At 39.0% G+C, this 24,376-nt stretch overlaps 1 long non-coding RNA gene across 6 annotated transcripts in view; it reads left to right on the top strand.

The window, feature by feature from the left end:
* Window positions 1–24,376, top strand: part of LOC142875640 (uncharacterized) — a 241,448-nt gene that overhangs the window by 79,282 nt on the left and 137,790 nt on the right. For 5 of the 6 annotated variants that reach the window (XR_012922953.1, XR_012922951.1, XR_012922952.1 and 2 more), the window contains one exon: window positions 4,303–4,360. This is a non-coding gene — a long non-coding RNA (uncharacterized LOC142875640). Of the gene's footprint in view, window positions 1–4,302; window positions 4,361–21,695; window positions 21,937–24,376 lie in introns of those variants that run through there. The other variant, XR_012922954.1, reaches the window with a different exon arrangement.

Genomic DNA, 24,376 nt, shown 5'->3' with positions numbered 1-24,376 from the left:
ACGTATTTTTTTTTTATTTAGCACAACTCTAAGTAGGTGTTCTTCACTTTCTTCTTCTATATACCAGGAATAAAATACTAAGCTTGATGTATGACAAGATTGAATGACATGATATATGTAAAAACATGTGGAAAATTTCTGGGCATACAACTGCAATTTTGGGGGGCATACCAATGCCATAATTTTCTAGAAAATAGAGGTTATATTTTATTTATCATCATATCCTAAGTGCCTAGTACTGTATCTGGCACAAGGTGATTGCACAATACATTTTTGTTAAAGGCACAGGTGAAGAAATGAGATAATCATTTCTTCATTTTTCTTGGGAATGAGGAGCTCAGTCCGAGATGTGCTATCTAATCATTGTCTCTTCCCTTTGGGTGCTGCTTAGCAGTTCACAAAGTGCTTTCACACATAGTATCTCATGCCAGTATCCCATCAGGACATCACCTCTGCCTGCTCCTGGAGCAGTGGGAGGCAACCCTTATTAAAGTACTTTGTCCAATTCAGGATTGAATAAAATCTCACAAACTCAGAGAGTGCCCAGAGGAGAGCAATAAAAATTGATTAAACAGACCTTCTAACGAAAGGTTAAGAGAATTTGGATTATTTCAGCTAGAGCTGCTGGTGGGAAGAATAATACATTTTCAAAAAACAAAACAAAAAAAATCTTGCAAACTTTCATGGTTAGCTGTTTCCATGGAAGACAGACAAAAAGGAATTTTGATGACTTCCCTGTTTGATATTAACAAGCAGCCTCTTTCACCCTCTCCACCCATGGGATTGTAGCAGCCACTTGCTCTCTGAAAATCCTTCATTGTGTTAGGACATCCTCTCAGGATTCTTGTGGCTCTCAGGTACTGTGAGGTACCTGGGGCAAAGGAGATAGAAGACGTTTTAACTAAAAGATTAGAATGTATTCATCCCTTGACTTGGCATTTTGAAAGGAGAAGACCATGAACCCAATTAACCAGAGGCTCCAAAGACATTTATAGACACTATCTCTCCCTTATTGGCCGACCTCCCAAGTCTTTTTAGGTTGAACTCTTGTAAATCTGCTACATTCCATAACATGTACATGAACAGCATACTCATTTTTACTCTTGCTCAATTATCCCATAATATTTATGAATAGGGGAAGATTTCCTAGGAGAACAGCAGCTTGTAAATGGATATTAGCACTGCCAGTAGAATGGCAGTGTCCCTTGCCTGAGCCCTGAAGTTAACTTATTAATTTTATATAGCTTAATAACCTAACAGAGGTTTATTGAGTGCTTTCTATGTGTCAGGCTTTGTGTTAAGCACTGAGAATACAATGGTGAATTATATATGTGGTCCTTGCCAACACAAGGCCTAAACACAAGGCCAAAGGCCAGTAAGGGTTACAGACAAATCAAGAGGCAATTGCAATATAGTAAGATAAGTGCTATATAAAATCATACGAGAAGCCAACCTAACACAGATTTAGCAGGTCAGGGAAAGTTTTTTTGATAACACAATGCCTAAGTGATCCATGAAAGATGAACAAGCATTATCGATTATCATTAATTCCTTTGGCTACATTATAAGTCAAGATAGCTCTTATTTTGGAAATGCATGTTATTATGTAATCCACTCTAGTCACTCTCCCTAGCCCCCACCCACATTTATTACTTTTCATTTTATTTTTTAATTATTAACTTCACAATCTAACCATCATCTGAATGGGTTAAGTGCGAAGAAAGTCTCCAGGTATAGTTAACCCAGGTTAAATTAATGCCAATAATTATATGCCAAGAATTAACTCTCTGTCCGGAAGCAGTGTGTTGCTACCATACGCAGGCACCCTACATGTTAATGTAGTTCTGACCATGAGGGTTATGTAGAAAAAAATCTCCATTCACTTGGACTAGAGAACACCAAAGCCCCACACAAAAAGCCCAGGAGACTTTCCTGGTATTGGGACACCATTACCGTTTTTATTAATTATTTTTCGTTTAATAATAATCTGAATGAGGCCTCAGTGTAATGATAAAACTTATTGGAATTAAATTTGAGCTGGCCAGTGTTAAATAATTAACTACAATCAGCTTTGTAGTGGAATACAAAGGGGTGTCTGCCCAGCTCAAGGGGGTTTTCCCTTTGTTGGGGACAGTGCCTATGCAGAGGGGATGGCCTCTAGTGGCTGTGTATCCACACTGGCTACAGCTGGCTGATGCAGGGCTAGACACTTGGCTCAAGCTGGGCCAATCTGAAGCCATCTCAGGGATTTTTGAGTTGGGACAAGAAAGAATGTGAATCAGTCTCTCTTGGTGGTAGCCACGGCAAACTATTAATGTAAGTCCTGGGCACTGCTTATGGCTAAGTGCCTTTCTCTGGTGTGCAGTAGGAGGATATGAAGAGAGATCCAGACAAAACCAGAGAAACCAGAGGGGGCGGGGTAGAGAAACAGAGTGGGAAAATGCATTTTAATGGCATTTAGGCCTCTGGCTTCTATAGTTCCCAAGGATCAATTATTTGGTTTTTTAAAAAATTTTTATTTTAATAGATTTAGGGGGTGCAAGTGGTTTTTTGTCACATGGATAAATTATATAGTGGAGAAATCTACACTTTTAGTGTACCTGTCACCTGAACAGTATACATTGTACCCCATAGGTAATTTTTCATCCCACACCCCCCTCCCACCCTTCTCCTTCTGAGCCTCCAATGTCCATTATGTCACTGTATGACCATACACGCCCATTCCTTAGCCCCCACTTGTAAGTGAGAGCATGTGGTGTTTGGTTTTTTGTTCCTGGGTTACTTAGGATAATAGCTTCCAGTTCCATCTAAGTTTCTGCAAAAAACATTATTTCATTCTTTTTTATGGCTGAGTAGTATTCCATGGTGTGTGTGTGTGTGTGTGTGTGTGTGTGTGTATCACATTTTCTTTATCCACTCAACAATTGATGGTCACTTAGGTTGATTCTGTATCTTTGCAATTGTGAATTGTGCTGCAATAAACATACGAATGCAGATGTCTTTTTTATAAAATGATTTCTTTTCTTTTGGGTATATCCCCAGTAGTGGGATTGCTAGATTGAATATAGGTCTACTTGTAGTTCTTTGAGAAACATCCATACTATTTTCCATACAGGTTGTACTAGTTTACATTACCATAAATAGCATATAAGCATTCCCTTTTCACCACATCTGCACCAGCATCTATTGTTTTTTGACTTTTTAATAAAAAGTCCCAATTATCTGTGTGCCTATGCTGCAGTTTGGTTATGTGAGAAAGATCAGTATTCTTTTTAATAAATTCCTTCTGTTTTGCCCAAGCTTCATCAAAGTGGAATTTTATCTCCTGCAACTAAGAGTCCTAGTGAAGATAGGCCTGCAGGATAGCTAGTTAGAAACCTGCTAATTTGCCCCTGGGGGCAGATAGAATGGGATGGAGCATAAAACTTGTTGATCTCCCACTTTATGAGTTTGCAATCAGGAAATCCTTTGCGGAATGGAGAATCTTGGGAAGCCAAACATGTGGCTTAGAGCTTGAGGGTCTGTTCTACACATGCATTTACAACTCAATACCAGGCTGCAAACTCCTAGCCCGTCAGCTCCATTGCTGTTTCCAGAGGCTCCTACTAGGAGGCAGTATTTTGAGAGTTACCTGCCCAGGTTCTGGAGTGGGCAAGACTGAAGTTAGGATTCCAGCTTTACTGCTTAGAGTGAGCCATATGGCCTTAGGCTGATTGTTCACTCCTCTCAGCCTTGGTTTTCTCTTCTGTAAAATGGGAGCCTCATTGGGTGCTGATGGGATTAAAGGAGACATTACATATAAATATTAGGCAAAGAACCTGGCACATACTAAATGCTCAATAAATATTAGCAACAATTTTAGTATAAACCAAGTATACAAATATTGCCCACTCAACTGTTACAAGGCAATGGATGAGGCCAATTTTTAAGGTGCATAGAGTTACTCTAATCCTGGTATAAAAGGAGGCTTAGACAGTGCTTTAATGCCCCAGAAGAGGACTAAACAAGATAAGGACAAATGATGATGGAATTTTTGTTTGTGACATAATCGACAGTCATGCTCTTCTCCTCTCCCCTTGGAAAAACTGCAACAAAAAGCCATCTGAAACCATGCAGTGGCCTTGCCATATTATGACTCACTGCATACTGGAATCCCACAGACCCTCTCCAGGGGGTTTAATTACTTGAACTATCCAAAGAAACTAATTATAACAACCTAAAATGCCCTGAGGTTGCATTTATGCTCAACAAAAAAGGTCATAAAATCTTCCCTGCTCTTAGCTCCTTTTTATTTTTTCACAGTTTGAGGTAAAGAAAGCTGATTGTAAGAAGAATTTAAGGTCAGCCAAATTTGTTTCAGGTAAGTTTTGTTTTCTTTCTCTTCTCTGAATCCCCTGTTTGCCCTTACACCTACAAACTTTTCTTTTCTTCTCCTATACCCCAATTTAATGAAATATTTGAGGCGATATAATTGTTGGGAGTGGCTTTAGAGTCATACATATCTGAATTTCAGTTCCAGCTCCAGAACTGATAATAACAACTGCCTCCTTTATGAGAACATAAGTGCTCAATAAATGATAATTATTGATAATTATTAATGAAATTAATTGCTTCTATTAAAACACCAATGGTAGATTCACTTGTATCACTTTAAGGTATCTCCAGATTGCTTTCCACAGAGATTGAACTAGTTTGCAGTCCCATTACTGGGCATCTACCCAAAAGATCCAATGACACTCTACAAAAAAGACATCTGCACTCGAATGTTTATAGCAGCACAATTCATAATTGCAAGGCTGTGGAAACAGCCCAAGTGCCCATCAATCCAAGAATGGACTAATAAAATGTGGTATATGTATACCATGGAGTACTATTCAGCTCTAAGAAACAACGGTGATATAGCACATCTTATATTTTCCTGGTTAGAGCTGGAACCCATACTACTAAATGAAGTATCCCAAGAATGGATAAATAAGCACCACATATACTCACCAGGAAACTGGTATTAACTGAGCAGCACCTAAGGGGACACATAGGTACTACAGTAATAGGGTATTGGGCAGGTGGGAGGGGGGAGAGGGGCGGGTATATACATACATAATGAGTGAGATGTGCACCATCTGGGGGATGGCCATGCTGGAAACAGGCTTGTGGGGGGAGGGGGGACAGGGCATTTGTTGAAACCTTAAAATCTGTACCCCCATAATATGCCAAAAAAAAAAAAACACCACGATAGTGGTTATGGAAATGTGGCCTGAGAATAACTTGCATCAGAACCACTTGGAATTCTTGCTAAAAATGTCATTTCCTATGTCTCACTCCAAAGCTACTGATGTCTGGGAGACCCAGGAATCTGCATTTTTAAAAAGCTGCCCAGTTGATTCTTATGCACATTAAACTCCATGAGTGAGATTATACTAGAAGATGATAGAAGTGAATTCAATATATTACCTTTCTCAGTGGTATTTGTATTTTGGTCTGACTTAAGGCAATGGGTAAGATAATTTGGGCCTGTGTCCCAGGCATGGATAAGCAGGAGTGAAAAGGATTTTCTAAACTGCAGGGATGTTGGTCCCCCTGAAATCATACTGAATCCACATCAAAGACTGACCTCCAGGGTCATTCTGCTTTTGTAGTGTGAGCCCTTAGCCTCTTAGCAGCAGTGCTCAACTGTGGATGGTACTGACCCCCTTGGACACTTGGAATATGGCAGGCTCTTTTGGTTATAACAATGGCTGGGTAGGGTGGGTTTATAGATGCAATGTTCTACCTTGGAGTAGAAGTGAAGAAGTGCCCTGCCTCAGACACACGTAATGCCCCTGTTGGGGGCCATGGTAAAAGAGGCAGTTTTCTATTACTGCTTACCTTAGAGGTAGAAATGTATTTCTCAGAGCACAGGAGAATAGAAGGCTGGTGATGTATCCCCAGACTTTTGGCTGCTGTGCTATGTAAGACCTGTTCTGCTCCAGCATAGAAATGCTCCTAGTCCTTCTTTGTCTGGACACCTTCCACCTGCAGGTATTGCCTTCCTCCTGTACTATGTAATATGTGTGGCTGGAGGTGGAAATGTCTCTCAATCAGAGGCAGAGAGACCATAAAGCTAACAAAACCTGAGCTTCAGAGCTATTCTCTGGCACAGACCCTTGGGAATGCTGGGAGGTGCTGGGAGCTGCTGAAAGCCAGGTTCCCTCAGGAAGCTTCAATACAAGCATTTCTGGCCAGTTGTCTAGAGAGATCTCAAGGGAAAGGCTCATGGATCTCCACAATGCCAGTAACTTGTTGTGACTTACTTTGTCTTCCTAAAACAACTATTTGCCTAGTTTTGTATGTTTCTTAGAAAGCCCCTACTTTCCAAATTTTATAAACTTTAGACTCCATAAAATCTGGATCTTCCCATGGTTCTCACTGGGGCTTTTTAGCTTTTTGAACATATTTTTTGAGGGGCTTGATAGATTTTCATATGACCATAAAATGAAGAGCCAAAACGTTTTGGGGTCAGAGGTGAACTGAACATCGTGTTCCGTCTTTTTTTGGCCAAATGTAGTCTCATGGGAGTAAATCCCCTACATTTCCAGATTGCTGATTCCAGGTGCTTCCAGGTTGTACCTGTGCACGGTTGGTTGAGGGTGCAGGTGCTGGTCAGTATAGCAGTGGCTGGAATAAGAAGTAGGGTTGAGCCATTGATGTAATGCACAAGGGCTCCCTGATAAATGCATCACTACATAACCACCACAGCAAAGCTGACTGGGGAGTTCCCCACAGCTACGTATCATTCCACTCTAGGATTTGTCCTATTGAAGAAGGACTAGCTTGTAAGAGTCATTAAGAGAATCAATAACACCTGGTGGACAAGTCATTAATCTGTAATCTAGACTTAGCTGCTACTGAGTAGCTGGTAAGTCTTTCAACAGATAATTCTATGTACAGAAAGGGAAATGTGAATTAATTTGCTTCTTTCAAGAGAAAACTATGTGTTGAATGTAGTGACCCAATTACCCTTGAAGCATTTATCATCAAATTTGAGAAGTTATTGACTTTAAGATCTACTCTGCTTTTTCAGATGTTCTCCATTGACATAACTATAATTTTCAGTGAAGTTTTGTTCAACTCATTGTTGAGGTTATCCTCACTTCTTTTAAAAGACCTCCATTCTCCTTTTCCCTCTGTGTGCCACAAACAAACTGACCTTGAGAAACCCTTTCTGCGCTTCAGCATATTTTTACATTAAATTTAGGTCAGATCAGTGGTTCTTAGACTTTAGTGTGCATCATTGTCACCTAAAGGGCTTATTAACCCAGATTGTTGGTCTCACCCTCAGCATTTTCAATTCAGTCAGTCTAGAATGGGGCTGAGAATTTGCAAGTCTAACAAGTTCTCATGTGCTGCTGTTACTACTGGTCCAGGACTGCACTTGAGAACCCAATTGGCTAGACAAAGTCTGGCTGATTATCAAGATCAGCTGGGATGATTTTGACCAATAAGGATGCCCAAGGCCCATTCCTAGATGCATCAGAATTTCTGGGCCTCTGGGTCAGGACTAGAGTGAGGTGAATAAGGCACTCTGAGAGTGAGTGCTTTCTTAAATTTTGCACTCTGGGCGCCTTATTCACCTCACCTGAGTCCTGGACCTGCTGGTGTTAGAATTGGGAATTTGTATTTAAAGCATCAGACTAGCTGCTGCATAGAAGTCCCTCTAAAGCTTGGTGGAGTTAAGTAGGAAGGGTGTGAGGTAGTCTCTTACCCATTTATAGATTGGCCTATTTCTTTCAACATGGGATGCCAACATAGTGATATTTCTAGGGCTAAAGATTCACAGATCATGAGCTTAATAACTGGTTTTGGGTAAATTCCTTCCTTGGTGTAGAACCTTTAAGTTACTCAACCTGCTGAGGGTTAACTGCTAATGAACCACAGACCTATACACCAGGAAGAGATAAAATGCAATGGAATGCATCTTGGAATCAGAGTGGGGAGATGTTCACTGTGCTAATACCTTTCTTTATCATTCATATGTATGCTTGCAAATAATATTTAGTGATTAGCATGTCACACAGGGAAACAATTCTTCTTTCTTTTCTAAGAATAATTTCTTTTGAAATAATTTCAAACTAAAAGAAAAATTGCTAGAACAGTACAAAGAACTCCTATATCCTTATCATCCAAAATCCCTAAATGATATTGTTTTATTGCATTTGCCCTATTTCCCTGTGTTCTTCTCCCACCCATCTCTCTCTCTCTCTCTCTCTCTCTCTCTGTATCTTATTTTCCTTCTGGTCCAGGATCTCATCCAGTCATATGCAACATGTTTAGTTTTCAGGTCTCTTTCAGTCTTGGGCTTCCTGTCTTCTATGTTCTTGATGACTTTAAAGTATACAGCCCTTTCATTTCATAGGTGACTCTCAACTGTCTGATGCTTTCTTAGAATTAGGCTCAGGTTTGCATTCTTGATAGGAACACTACATAAAATAATGTCCTTCCTTCTCAGTGCTTCATATCAGGGCACACCTTCTTGATCTTTCCCACCACTAATGAGGTGAACCTTGGTCATGTTGATGTCTACCAAATTTCCCCACCAGTTTTTCTTGTGTATTTAATTATAATTTTGTGGGAGGTATTCCAAGATTACACCAATATCCTTTCACTTTTATGATGGCTGCCAAATGGTAATTCTCTATTTTCATCACTTTTTCCACATTTATTAGTTGCCATTTTACTGTAAATCAGAGATTATTAATATCATGGAATTGTGAATTCCTATTTTATTTAATGGATTGGAATTTGTCACTTTTATTATTCATTTGATGATTAAATATTTTCCACAATTTGAACAGTGAAAGCCCCTTCATGACACATTCCCATCTTTCATTGACTGTTTTCTTACTTTCTGGCACAAAACAAGATGTTCCAGGGTCATCTTGTACTTTCTGTGCCTCAGCCCAGGAATGAGCTATTTTCTCCTGGAGACAATTATAATCCCCAAACTCCCATCAAATAGCATTTATAAATGAGAACTACATGTTAACATTTCAGTTAACTGTCTGAATGTAATTAATAAATGTTAAAAACTCAAAACATGATATATAGCTTGAAGGAATAGATAAAAATTAGAGGATAGACCAGAGGAAAGTTTTTATGTTCTTGATTTGTACCCTCAACTGACAAATGTGCATATCTCTGAACATTTTATTTGCATCCTAAATCCTTTTAGTATTAACTTGTATCTAGTTAACCAGATGGACCAAAACAGTTTTTGGCTGTTGGCCTTTCAATATAATCCTCATCAAGATCTACTAGGTGGAGCATGGTGAGAAGCTCAATCCAATTTGCTGGTTAAACATAAGGAAGATTCTGGAAAAGAGCTGCTTATTGTGGGTAGTTTGTGATGCCATTCCTGATCAAACCAAGGATAGCATCCTGGGAAAGAAATCTGCCGATAACATGTGATTCTGGTGGTGTTCTTAGAAGTTCCTGTTGTTTCCTGTGGAGCCTCCATGCCAAAATAATTAACCCACAACCTGGGAACAGCAGTAAGGAGGGTGGAGACAGAGAGGAAGGCACAATTGCTTCCCATGAACTTTTGCTTTCCTGAAGATTTCAGGTTATGCAAAGTATTCTGCCATTTTTAAGAGTTTTCATTCTAATGAGAAGCAGACCTGACATCATGTAATGGTTGAGTTGGTATGGTAATTGCATTACAGTAAATAGCTGAGGTGCTAGGCGCATAAAACTAACCTAAGACCCACTGTTCTCTTGTAATAGGGGACTCTTTAACAGCAACAGATTTTAAAGGGTTAGTATTCCTTTGGACCATTTCTTCCAGGTACAAATAAGTAAAAGTCTACCTTAAGGGCTCTGTGTTGAGAGTGAGTAATTTTATGCCTCTGCTGTGATGAGGGGTGTTATTATCCAGAGAAAATTATGCTGACACGATTTCTGCATAAATGATATAGGAGATAGTTGGAAAAATCAAACCTTTTGTTTTACTGAGCAAGAAATTAAGCCATTTTCATATTATTGGGAGGAAAATAAACTGAAAATTGCAGTTTTTAAGAGCACATTCCTCTCTAGAATATGGCAGAAGAATACTAGAATCTCCAGATTTAGGGAATAGATATGTGAAGCCATATTTCATATATATTCTTTTCTCCTAATTTACATTATGAACTGAAATTGTGAGCTTAGAGGAGAAAAAATGTTTGTAGGACTGAGTTTACTGCATTCAAATCTTCATGTTGAGGGCATGATGCTAGATGGAATAAGGGAGGGGAAAGATGTGTACCCCCTTGCTTATGATTATGCCTGCAAGTAGCTTATTATTATGGAGGGGGGCAGGGGGATTGTATAAGTGTCAATATGAGTACAACACAAAGCCCACTGTGAAACAAACCCCAGGAGTGGCAAAAATAAATGTGATCTGGGTTACAGAAGATAGGGGTGTTTAGATAAAAGTGTTTGGGGTGTTTGTGTATGTGTGTGTGTGTGTGTGTGTGTGTGTATGTGTATGTGTATGCGTGTGTGTGAGAGAGAGAGATTACTGTAGATTTATAGATATTCCTAATGGAAAGGATGCTGTTATACCTGGAAAATCAGAACAACAGCACTGGCAGGCTGCCCATATGGGTCCTCACAATGTGACCTTTATCTTGGTGAATTCACTAGTGTCCTGGGGACTAGCTCACAGTATTTCAGTTTCAATCTGAAATAATCTGGGGGCAGAATTTTTCTAGATTTTTATGGTTTTCCCCTCACTTTAAGCTTTCCTTACATGTATTTAATTGGATATCAGTTTGGTTTTTTCCTACTCAATTTTTTAGTCTTTCTAAAGCTTTAAATTTGAGAGAGAGCTTCTGGTTCCAAAATGGTGATATAGAGGCAAGCGGGCTTTTCCTTCAACCACCCCTCTATTGAATCAAACACAAATATACAGCATTGAGATCTTTACCAGCAATATCCACAGCTCAAGTATGAGGATGAAAGAGTTCCCAGGGCCACAGAGAAGAGGAAAAACTCTGGCAGATGGTAGGAGAACCAGATTTCCACATCCACAATTCATCTCCCCCTCATTCTACCAGGTGCCAACTGCATGGAAAATCTCCTCTCAACTCATGGTTCCTACAGTGGGAAAAGTGAAAATGAGGTGGTCAGCCAGCTTCCCTATCTTCTTGGGTTAAGGCAGGAGTTCTATTCTTGCCTTAACCTATGGGTAGCATCATGACTCCCTGAAGGGAGAGATAACCCAGGGGAGACAAGAATACCATCCCCAACCTGGAAACTCTGCTTTGTATCTTGGCCAAAGGAGACACCAAATAACAGTGGCTATACGAGATACATTCCCCAAGTCCTATTGGCACAAAAGCTTAGCCACTGCTGGGTTATTCCACACTGCTGGGGTAATCCTTTCCGGACCTCCCCCATTTGGGACAGGTGGTGCTCTGACCATTTACTAGAGCTGAGGTGAACCTGGGATTGAGGTCCACTTAGAGCTGAAAAGGTGGCAGTGACCTAGTAGTGAAGATTTACTAAGCAAATATATTCAATAAAAACCAAAATAGAGAAGCTGGACTGAGAAAACTGACATAAATAACTAATCCTTCAATGCAAAGACATAGATATATACCCATAAGAAACTATAGCTAACAGGGAACCATGACCTTCTCAAAAGGACAAAGTAAAAAATCCAGTGACTGACCCTAATGAGTTGGTGATTTGTGAGCTCTTTGACCAAGAATTCAAAATTGCAGTCTCAAGAAAACCCAGTGATCTCCGAGATAACAACAGAAAAGCAAGTCAGAAATTTATCAAAAAAAAATTGAGGAAGAGATTGAAATAATAATAATAAAAAAACTCTAAACAAACAGAAATCTTGAAACTGAGAAGTATACTTGTGGAATTGAGAAACTGTTTAGAGGCTCTCAGCAGCAGAATGAACCAAGCACTGGAAAGAATCAGTGAGCTTGAAGATTAGATATTTGAAAATACACAGAGGATAAAAAAGAATGAAAAGGAATGAATACCATCTATAAGATACATCTGAGATAATAAATTATCTCAGAAGAACAAATCCAAGAAATATTGGTGCTTATGAGGGAGCTGAGCAAGAGCAAGGGGTAGAAAGTTTATTTAATGAAATAATAACAAAAACCTTTCCAAAACTTGAGAAACATGTAAATAGGTACAATAAGGTCTTAGAACACCAAACAGATTCAACCTGAATAAAACTACTCTAAGACATTTAATAATCAAACTCCCAAAGGTTAAGGATAAAGAGAAGATCTTCAGAGCAGTGAGAGATAAAAAAACAAATAACATATAAAGGAGCTCTAATTTGTCTTGGCAACAAACTTCTCAGTGGAAACCCTGCAGGCCCAGAGGCAGTGGGAACAACAGTTTCAGAGTACTCAAAGAAAAATACCTGCAACCTAAGAATATTGGATCTAGCAAAATTGCCATTCAAATTTGAAGAAGAGACTGTCTTTCACAGACAAACAAAAAATGAGAGAATTCATCACCACCAAACGCATCTTGCAAAAATTGCTAAAGGGCATTCTTCAACCTGAAAGTAAAAACAGTAATGTGCAAAAGAAAACTTTTAAAGGTATAAAATACACTGATAAAAATTAAGTACATAAACAAAACCTCGAATACTGTATTACTATATTTGTGGTGTGCAAATCACTCATAACTCTAGTACAAAGCCCAACAGGCAAAACTATCAAAACCAATAAAAGCCACTGCAACCTGTTAAGAGATAGGTAATTTAACGACATGTAAACTGAGACAACTAAAAGTTAAAATGTGGGGGGATGGAGTTATAGTGTAAAATATTTTGTTTTTGTTTTTGTTTTTTGCCTTGGTTTCTATTCTTGTATTTGTGTTCTAAGATAAGTTGTCATCTCTTTAACTTGTCATATCTATAAAATGTTTTTTGTAAGCCTCATGGTAATCACAGTGCAAAAACCTATAATAGATTCATTAAAATTAAAAACAACAAATTAAAACTTACTACTAGAAATATTCACTTAACTACAAAAGAAAACAGTAAGAAAGGAAGAGAGGAGTCTCAAAACAACCAGAAAACAAGTAACAAAATTGCAGTAGTAAGTCCTTACTTGTCAACAATACTGAATGTAAGTGGTCTCAATTCTCCAATTTAAAAGCATAGACTGGCTGAATGGATAAAATTTTAAAAAAAGACCCAATTATACACTGCCTTCAAAAAACACACTTCACTTCTAAAGACACACAGAAACTGAAAGTCAAGGTGTGGAAAAAAGGTATTCTATGCGACTGGAAACCACAAAAGAACAGGAGTAACTATGCTCATATCAGATAAAATAGACTACAAATCAAAGACTATAAAAAAGACAAGGAATTTAAAAAGACAAGCTGCTGCTGTTGTTGTGGGACCCAGGAGGGAACAAACCCCACAGTCCTCCATCTCTGCTGCCATTTCTGAGAGGTGCCCATCCTCCCACTGCTGCTGCTACCGGACCCAGGCACCAGGAAACTTCCACAACCCCACACCTCTGCTGCTAACTGAGAGGGGTCCACCTTGTCCCTGCCTGAGCTTTCAACAGTGGCCTGGGGACCAGCCCACTCGTTCACACAAACATCCCTCAATACTTTATTGGATTTTGACAACCACAGAGGAATGGGGAGATGCAGGAAAGCAACAGTGTTCCTGGAGTTCTGACCTATAGGGCTGGCTTCTCCAATGAGACTGGGAAGTGCTGTGAATGCTTTTTAGAAGAGAAGAGGGTGGAGAGCACACTCTCCTGCACTGGAGAGTGCTTGGCTCCTGATCTGAAATTGTCTGTCTCTCTCAGTGGAGACACCAGTGCAGAGAGGAGTATATAGGGCAGGAGAGTGTGCACACCCCAGAGCACAGGCAGCACCAGAGCCTAGGAAGGGACATGGAGATGGGGAATATCCCTCCTCCCACCACCAATGCTGTGAACATAGCCACCTCTGCTCCCAAGCATGAGCTGTGTAATGCCCCAATTTAGACTTGTTGGGGGTACACCCCCAATAGTACTCTGCTCACTGCACCCAGGTTCTGCATGGATGGTATGGCTCATTTCCCTCCCCTCATGGATAGGCAGTGTTCTTGCAGTGGTCCTGGCCTGGGAATCTCAGCCCTTGGGTCTCTACATCAGTAGATCCACTGCCAATGCTCCCCAGCACCCACTCAAACTGTATCAGCCTTAGGGAACTGATGGGTCCTATGGGAACTGTGAGTCTCCCAAAGCTTGGGCATCCAAGGTGGGCTGCTTCCAGCAAAGAGGAGAGAGCAACTTGCCAGAGGACCCCTTGGGACAAAGGGGAACAAGCAACAAGCTCCCCACCCATCGTCAGCTTAGGCAGCCATGACTGTTTCGGCTCAGGATCAACAAGGTTTCCACAGGGGATGATTGTGTCAGGGCACTTAGGAGCAGTTGCTCGGCCTCTGACAGAGTGCTCATCACATCCAGGATTTCACAGAGCTTGGGGCTCACTCCTTTCCCTCTAAAAAGCTGCAGCAAGCACTTTTGAGTGCCCCAGTGACAAAAGCTACTGATTCCCCTGAGGTAGGGCAGGGCTAGCAGTCCTCTACCTCTTCCAGTCTTCTCTGGGAGGAGCTACCCTTCCTGGAGGTAAGTCCCTGGCACAACCACACCTCCCCTGCCAGGGCATTTCAGCCACAGTCCATAGCCAGTCTGTAGCCCTGCACACAGTGATTTGAGCTGTCTCTGCCATCTCAGCTCTGGCTGGCCCGGTGGGAACTGGCATCTGGGTCTTTTGATTCCCCCAAAGGATGGAGGCTACTGTCACTGCTGAGAAAGGGAGATGTGAACTGCTTGTGCATCCCACAGCTGACTGCCTCTGCTAATTTTGTCAAGAGGGGCCCACCCCTCCTATCACAGGCTCATAGTACATCTGCTCTTTTCCTGCCTGAGATTCTTCTTGGGCAGTTGATCAACCCACCCCTCACTGTCACAGCCAGTGCCTGAACTCAGGGAGGCAAGAGGGCAAGATTTCCAGCCTGATCTCAGGCTGGTCACCCAGGACTCAAGCATGCCATCCAGGGGCCTGGGAACTGGGCTTAGCCTAATCTAGTCTGCCACTTTTGGTACCTGGATACTCTCCCAAGGGTCTGAAGTCCAACCAACTCAAATTTCCAGCAACACCACAGTGGGTAGCTACCTGCATGAGCTGAAAGGTAGTGTACCTCTACCTCTCTACACTGAGCAGGAGAGCCCCCAAAAGAGGAGAACAGGTGAACTGCAAAGCTAAATGAAATATTAATAGAGAAAAAAATACAGAAGATCCATGAAATGAAAAGTTGCTTTTTTAAAAGACAAAAAAAAATTGATAAACCTTTAGCTAGACTAACTAATAAGAAAGAACAAAATAAATAAAATCAGAAACAAAAGAGGAGACATAACAACTGTGACATCAGTAATACAAAGTACATTAAAAGACTATTATGAACAATTATATGCCAATGAATTGGAAAACCTAGAATAAATATGTAAATTCCTGGACACATATAACCCTAACATGATTGAACCATAAAGAAATAGAAAGCCTCAACAAACCAATAATGAGTAATATGATTGAAACTGTAATATTATTAAAAATTCTCCCATCATAGAAAAGCCCAGGACCTGATGGATTCACTGCTGAATTCTACCAAACATTTAAAGAACTAGTACCAATCCTACTCAAATGCTTTAAAAAGAATTAGAGAGGGGAAAATACTTCCTAACTCATTCTACAAGGCCAGCATTAGTCTGATACCAAAACCAGACAAGGACATAAAAACAAAAGAAAATTATAGGCCAATATCACTTATGAACATAGATGCAAAAATCCTCTATAAAATGCTATTAATAGCAAACTGAATGCAACAACATATTTAAAAAACCACTCAGCATGATCAAGTGGGATTCATCCCAGGGATACAAGGAAGGTTCAACATATGCAAATCAATAAACACAATACACCACATTAACAGAATCAAGAACAAAAATCCTAGGCCAAAAAAACAATAAAATTGACATGCTTTATGATAAAAATTCTCATCAAAATGAGTATAGAAAGAATATACCTCAAAATAGTAAAGGCCATCTATGACAAACCCATGGATAACATTGTGCTGAATGAGGAAAAATTGAAGGCCTTTCCTCTAAAGACTGGAACAAGATAAGGATGCCTACTTTCATTGTTGTTACTCAACACAATACTAGAAATTTTGGATAGAGCAAGTAGGTGACAGAAAGAAATAAAGGGCATCCAAATCGGAACAGAAGAAGTCAAATCAGTCTTGTTTGCAGATGACGTCATCATACCTAGAAAAACCTAAAGACTTCACCAAAAAACTGTTGGAACTGATAAATGAATTCAACTTTGTAGAATATAAAATCAACAAATAAAAATCAATAGCATTTCTATATGTCAACAGTGAATAATGTGAAAAATAAGTCAAGAAAGCAATCCCATTTACAATAGCTATAAAAAATATAAAATACCTGAAGTCAATCTAACCAAAGAAGTGAAAGATCTGTACAAGGAAAACTATAAAAAGAAAGAAATAGCAGAGAACAAACAAAACAATGGAAAGGTATTCCATGCTCATAGATTAGAAGAATTAATATTGTTAAAAAGACATTACTACCCACAGCAATTTACAGATTTAATATAATGCTTAGCAAGTGGGATTCATCCCAGGAATACAAGGAAGACATTCTAATACTAATGACATTCTTCACAGAAATAGAAAAAAAGTCCTAAATTTATATGAAACCACAAAAGACCTTCAATAGCCAAAGCAATCTTGAGCAAAATTAACAAAATTGGAAGCATCACACTATTTGACTTTGAAATATATTACAAAACTATTGTTATCAAAACAGTATGGTATTGGCATAAAAACAGACACATGGACCAATGGAACAGAATAGAGAACGTTTATATAAATTCACTAATATAAATTCACACATTTGCAACTAACTCATATTTGACAAAGATGTCAAGAACTTACAATGGGGAAAAGGACAGTCTTTTCAATAAATGGCACTGAGAAAACTGGGATAATTGGTGAAGAATGAAACTAGACTCCATCTCTCACCATACACAAAAATCAAACCAAAATGATCAAAAGACTTGAATCTAAGACTTGAAACTATGAAACTACTAGAAGGAAGCATTGGGGGAAATGCTTCAGGACATTGGCATTGGCAAGGATTTCTTTTGTAAGATCTCAAAAGCACAGGCAACCAAAGAAAAAAATAGACAATTGGGATTATATCAAGCTAAAAAGTTTCTATGAGCAAAGGGAAACATCAACAAAGTGAATAGACAACCCAAAGTATGGGAGAAAATATTTATAACCTATCTATCTAACAAAGGATTGATAACCAGAATATATAAGGAACTCAGCTCAGTAGCAAAAAATAAATAATTCAATTAAAATGGGCAGAAGATCTGAACAGACATTTCTCAAAGGAAGTTAAACAAATGGCCAACATGTATTTGAAAAAATGCTCAATATCACTACCAGAGAAATACAAATCAAAATCACAATGTAATATCATCTCACCTTGGTTAAAATGGCTCATATCAAAAGTACAGGCCATCACAGATGCTGGTGAGGATGCAGAGAAAGGGGAACCCTCATGCACTGTTGGTGGAAATGTAAATTAGTACGGCCACTATGGAGAACAGTATGGAGGTTCCTCAAACAATTAAATACAGAACTTTCCTAAGATGCATCAATCCCACTGCTGGGTATACATCCAAAAGAAAGTTAATGAGTATATTGAAGAGATATCTGCACTCTCATGTTCATTGCAGCTCTATTCATAACAGTCAGGCTATGGAATCAACATCCATCCAAGAGTGGATGAATGGATAAAGAAAATGTGGTTTATACACAATGAAATATTATTCAGTCATAAGAAAGAATAAAATCCTGTCATTGGCAGAAACATGGATGGAACTAGAGGCTATTATGTTAAATGAAATAATCCAAGCACAGAAATATAAATATAACATGTTCTTATTCATAGGCAAGAGCTAAAAAAAAAAAGCAGATCTCATGAAAGTAGAGAATAGATTGGTGGTTACAGGGGATGGCAAGGGGATGGGGGAGGAGGAGAGGAAGGGAGCAAAAAGGAATACAAACATATTTATTACCACTGATCTGTATACTTTAAAATGGTAAACATGGTAAGCTACATATGTATATTTTACCTCAATTAAAAAATTGAATAGAAACAATAATTCTTATTTTATCATATTCATATTCCATCAGTTTACATCAGTTTAATTAAATCACTTAATTTAAATAAACATTTTGGAAAAACATAATTGGCTTTTAGATGCTTAAACTCAATTTGTGTATATTAGAGAGTAGTCATCCAGAAGTGAGCTTTCAGCATACTAGGGTACCAGACATACTACAGCAGCATTAAGAAGGTTTGGCTAACTCAGAGAGTTTCTACTATGTATTAATTGTTCACTTCATTTACAAGTTAGATCTTGCTGGCACTGAGTCATTTAGTCTTTGGCTTTGCATTTCTCGTTATTGGTCCATTATGCACTATTGAGCAATCAGAGGGCGACCTCATTTCCCTTCATTAGCAGCATATGCCTTGAGAGATTAGTTTTTTCCCTTTTTTTTCTAGTGAGAGTGGTGCCAGAAAAATCATTTTGGAATCACTGAGGGTAGCCACACTCCATCTCACACACAAGAAGAGATGTGACTAATCTGGATTGATAGGGAGCTTTCCCAGGAGTTGTAGGATGGATGGCTCTATTGCTCTGGGAAATGGAGTGGTCCCATTATTTGCTTTGAAAAGAAAAGTTATTTGCCTCTTTGGATTAATTCATGGGGAGAGCAAGAGGCATTGGTTCCAGGTTTATGAGGTATGGTGCTAGAACCAATCCTGACAAAATGTTCCTTGGGTGGGCTGATTCTCTGAGTGGGGATGGGGATGGGAAGAGGAAAAGATGGACTGTAAAAATTTGGGATCCTAAGTGTCCTCTGGACTAAGTTTAGTCCTGAGAGACTGGAGTCTTCATCTCTGTGAACCTATGTGGTCCTTGCAGGGCTCTGCATCAACCAAGCTCTTACTGACAATTGCTTAACAGGGTCGCCCAAGATTACTTTATCATCTAGGGGAATAAATCATCATTTTGGTTTGCTATCTTCTATTAGTTAAGGCCTAGATTCTGTGAAATTTCAGGTTAACAGGAATATTTTGTTTAGTACAGATGCAAATGGGTCTGTCTTGTGGAAAAGATAACCCTAAAGATTATGGTTTGATGCCCCGTGGGACATCACCAATTTTATATTCAACCAATATCTTATTCTAACATTAAAATATCATATCCCAAACATGCCAAGTTCCTCAAATGATCTTGTAGCTAGCTTTCTTATTAATGAGGTGAATCAGGCTTTGACATTGTTAATTCTTTCTTTGCATGATATGCCTTTGTCAGGATGATTTATGATCTGTCTCTATCAGTGATCCTGTGAGAGAGAAGCAAAAGCTTCATGGGCTCATTACAGTCCCATTTCACCTTGGTAGGGTAGGTGGGACAGGTGGACAGAATGCCCTGTTATTAGACTTAAGTTTCCAATTCACAGGGAGGAGGGCCTCCCTGAAGTTTTTCTTCTCTTAATAAAGGTAGTGGGGTAAGGCGGAAGCGGTGATGGTAGTGAGGAAAGGGCTCCAGGGGTTACCTGGAAAGGTAACAGTGATATGACTACAATTCCACTTTGAGTTTGTAGAGCAGTTTATATCAGTTGTTTAGAACAGTGCATTCATTTTTGAATGATTGAGGTAAAACTCATTCTCTTCCTCTTATAATTCTGACAGTGGCATTTGAAAGTGGTCCTAAAACTGCAGATATGAGGGAGTAGGGCATAGGGTTCTGGGTTCTTAGTACTAAGTTACAGTTCATAAGCATCATTCACTTTGGATCATTTTAATGGGGTTATATGGCCTTAAAAAATTTCAGAATTATAGGGGAAAATAAATGTGGCCACTTCTCCTTTTGTATTGTTTTTAGCTTGCTCAGATTCATGTAGTTGGCAGTCAGATGCTACATCTAAGCACTGGAATGATAAACCCATTATGATTCTTCTTCCTGACATTTGATGAACATTTCCTGTCACCAGGTCCTCTTCTATACACTTACCTGCAGTAATTCATTTTCATAATGAAAAGAGATCAAACTATGTCACATTTTTGTTCTGTAATAAACCTGATGGCAGCTGTTAGATCAGTTCCCTGGGAAGCAGATTCTGAGATACTCTGAGATGTGTGTGGAGGAGCTTAATCAGGGGTTGCTCTTGGAATCACTATCTTGGAGGACTGAAAAAAGCAGGATGGGCCAAAGGGAGAAATTGGGTTGTGATGCAGTCACAACAAAGACCTCAGCTGATTTCTTAGTATGCTCTGGGCTTTTGAATCTCTGCATTGACTAGTTTTTGGATGCAAGTTGATCCCCCAGAAGGGGCTCTGACCTTGGTAATCCTTGGCAGAGAGCAATCACTGGTTCTACCACCTGTGTGTGAGTGTATATATATATATATATATATATATATATATATATATATATATTTGAATTTTTGTTTAAAAATATTTAATTGACAATGATTGTATATACTCAAGGTGTAAAGTGTGATGATTTAATAGACATATCCATTATGTAATGATTATTACAAATTAATTAACACATACATCACTTACTCATGCTGTGTATTAGATCCCCAGAATTTTCTCATCTTATAAACGAAATATTATACTCTTTGATCAACATGTCCCCATTTTCCTCAGCGCCTAGACCCTGGAAACCACCATTCTACTTTTTGTTTCTATGAGTTTGATTATTTTAGATTCCACATATAAGTGAGATCATACAGATCTTTTTATGACTGGCTTATTTCACTTAGCATAAGGTCCTACAAGTTTTCCCACGGTGTTGCAAGTGGCAGAATTTCATTCTTTTTCATGGTCAAATAATATTTATGTGTGTACCACATCTTTATCTATTTGTCCATCAATGGAAATTTAGGTTGTTTTCATATTTTGACTATTGTGAATAATGCTGCAATAAAAATGGAAGTGCAGATATCTCATTGAGATGTTGATTTCATTTGTAAAGATAGCCAGAAGTGGGATTGTACCCCCTATATTTTGTTCCATCCCAATTCATCTCTTTCTCTCTAATCCCACTTCTGCAGTGCAGGTTTAGGCTCTCATTGTTTCTTTAGTGGATTTTTTAATGGTCTTCTAACAACTCATTTCCCAGGTCTCAGTACTGCCTTCTCCAATTACACTAACATATATTCATATTTTGTTTATTTGTCAACCAAACCAGGACACTTTTGAGAATGAAGAAAGGTGTTATATTAAACACTGGGTTCAGAAATCAGGCATCAACAAGGACCATCCCAGGCAAACTGGGACATATGGACACCCCTCTAATTTATCCTGCATAGCTGTCAGAATTTGTTTTCTGAAACTCTTGTCTGACCCTGTCACTTGCTCTGTCATACACTGTGTCTAAGGGGAAGCATGTACTGTTCTAATGACTGCAGTGTTCTGCTCCACTTGGCTGGGTTTCTTGTTATAAATCAATCAATTAGCAGTCTGCCTCTTTTGCAGTTTGGGGTAAATTTTAGTAAATAAAAGTCTTCCTAGGGTTGGATCACTTTCGTCTACCATAAAAAAAGCAAGCTTCGGGATTTGCCAAGCTGAGAAGCAGCCCCTGGAATGTGCCATCTGATGCAGGCATTGGCCAAGACAGTTCCTCCCCGCTGGCCTGTGGCATCCCTGGAAGGAACGACCACCACACAGCCTTCACCCTCAGCGTCACCTCTCCACTGCTATCGGATCGGTGGATGAATAGATCAAGGAGTTGGCCGTTTAATAAATGGCTGAATAAGAAACAAAGTGGTCAGTGATCCTTACCAGATATATCGGTATTTTTCACAAAGCTTTCTGCTTTTCCAGGGAAGTAGTAAAAGAAAATGTTTTTTCCTGACAAAAGTCCATTTACTTTTCATTCACTGACAAAAGGAGTCCTTTCTTATAACTTTTCTGAGGAAACCAGCTAGTCTTTTAATTGATATTGGTAATATCTCTTAAATATTAAAGTTTTGTTATATAATAAATCTATATTCAGTGAAGAAAAATTGGAAAATACAGAATAACAAAAAGGAAAATAAATATCCAAGGTGCCAGGGTATGAGGCTGCTTCCACCTCAGTTACCAAGGGCTAGACCAACACACAGCTGAGCTGTGGGGGCAGAGGTGCCTGGCATAGCCCTGGGGTGTGACCCCTGTCCTGACAGAGAACCATAGCATAGGTCGGGCCAAGGAAGAGAGCCATGGTTTGGGGCAGTTATCCCCTGAGCATTGCCACCCCAGTATATCCAGAGGGAGGGGCTGCCACATCAGTAGGCTTGGAGGGGAGAGTATGGCACCAAAGAAGATTATTCTTAAGCTTAAAATCTTATGCAGTTCTTGCTAGGTTTGGCCTTGCTTGGGACCAGCCACCCCTTCCTTTCCTATTTCTCTTTTTTGGGATGGGAATGTCTATCTTATGCCTGTCCCACACTGTATCTTGGAAGCACATAACATGTTTGGTTTCATAGGTTCACAGCTAGAAAGGAATTTTTTTGCCTCAGGATAAACTGTACTCTGAGTCTCACCCATATATGATTTAGATGATATTTAGGTGAGACGTTGGATTTTAGAGTTGTTGTTGGAATGAGTTAAGATTTTGGGGGTTGTTGGGATGGGAGAAATGTATTTTGCATGAAAGAAGGATATGAATTTTGGAGGGGCAGGAGCAGAATGATATGGACTGAATGCTTGTGTCCCCCTAACAAAATTCATATGTTGAAATACTAACCCCCAATTTGATGGTATAATATTAAAAAGGTGGAGTCTTTGGGAGGTAATTAGGTCACAAGGGTGGGACACTCATGAATGGAATTGTGTCCTTATAGAAGGGACTTCAGAGAGCTCTCTCACTCTTTCCATCATGTAAGGGCACAGCAAGAAAGTGGCAGTCTGCAACCCAGAAGAAGATCCTCACCAAGAATCTGATCTTTCTGGCACTCCAATCTTGGATTTCCAACCTCCAGAACTGTGGGAAATAAATTTCAGTTGTTTATATGGCACCTACTCTCTAGTACTTTGTTACAGCAGCCTCTGGACTAAAACACCACCTTTCTACTACCCTCTATGTAAAATTATATTGATTTTGTGTACATTCATTTGTTCTTTGTGAATGAGTATATATAAACACTTACACATATAATAAAATTAGGACCATCCTAAGCAAGCTGAAGTGTAACCACTTTTTTCACTTAGTAATAAAAAATGCTTTTTACATCAATAGGCATATATCTGCATCATTATTCGTAATGGCTGCACTGTACTCAATTGTATGGTTGATCCATACTTCATTTAACAGTCCCTTATTTTCTGGCATTTAGGGAGTTTTTAACATTGTTATTATTAATATTTAAGGAAATGTTCACTGCATATCTTTGTATATACACCTTTTCCCATTTTGATTTTTTTAGAATTAATTTATATATAAGGATTTGCTGAATCACTTTTAGACTGTTAAGCAATCTGGCCAACTTGCTAGGCTTGGCATTTGTGTGTGTTGCTGAGACTCCCAGCAGCCTGATTAGGTGGATTTACTTGTGGAGAGTCAGATTCCTTGGTTGCTTATTAGAAAATGATAAGTTTTAAGCTCAAAGAAATGTATTTTTAAAAATTGCCACTATAACCCTTTGGCTGTATATATATATAGGCAAGCTGAAATGAGACATGATGTAAAGAATTTATTCACAGAAAAATTGAAGCCCAATATACATATATTTTTTCCTTAAAAGTATTTTTGTTGCACTTTCCTCCTCAATGTTGTGTTATTGGAAAAAAATGTCTTCTCTTTCTTTCTACAGTTTATCTGGCTAATGTGAGCTCAGTCTAATGATTGAACATTTCTGGGGAAAATATTAAAGGACACATTTAACATATTTCTAATTTTGAGTAGGTCTTTACCCAATACAAGCCCTTTGAATTAGCCAAAAGAAAACATTCAGAATGTGACATATAATTGAGCTCTGATGTTTTATTCTTCCAATAATTCTTTTACTGAATTTTATATTTTTCTGGACTCATGAAAAGTAAAGTTTATGTCAGAGTCTTCTGTGATTGATGTCAGGTAAAAGTTGGCAGTATGACTCGGAATTATGATGGATTGTGGAGGATTGACTCCTCGAGAGAAAAATTGCCAAATGATGCTCAGAGATGGCACTATTCAGAAGACCATACATATTCACAATTTTAAATGATAATAT

Source organism: Microcebus murinus, chromosome 14 (genome assembly GCF_040939455.1).
Source record: "Microcebus murinus isolate Inina chromosome 14, M.murinus_Inina_mat1.0, whole genome shotgun sequence".
Classification (NCBI taxonomy): Eukaryota; Metazoa; Chordata; class Mammalia; order Primates; family Cheirogaleidae; genus Microcebus; species Microcebus murinus.
Note: the sequence above shows the minus strand (reverse complement) of the source record. Positions and strands in the feature narration are given on the sequence as shown.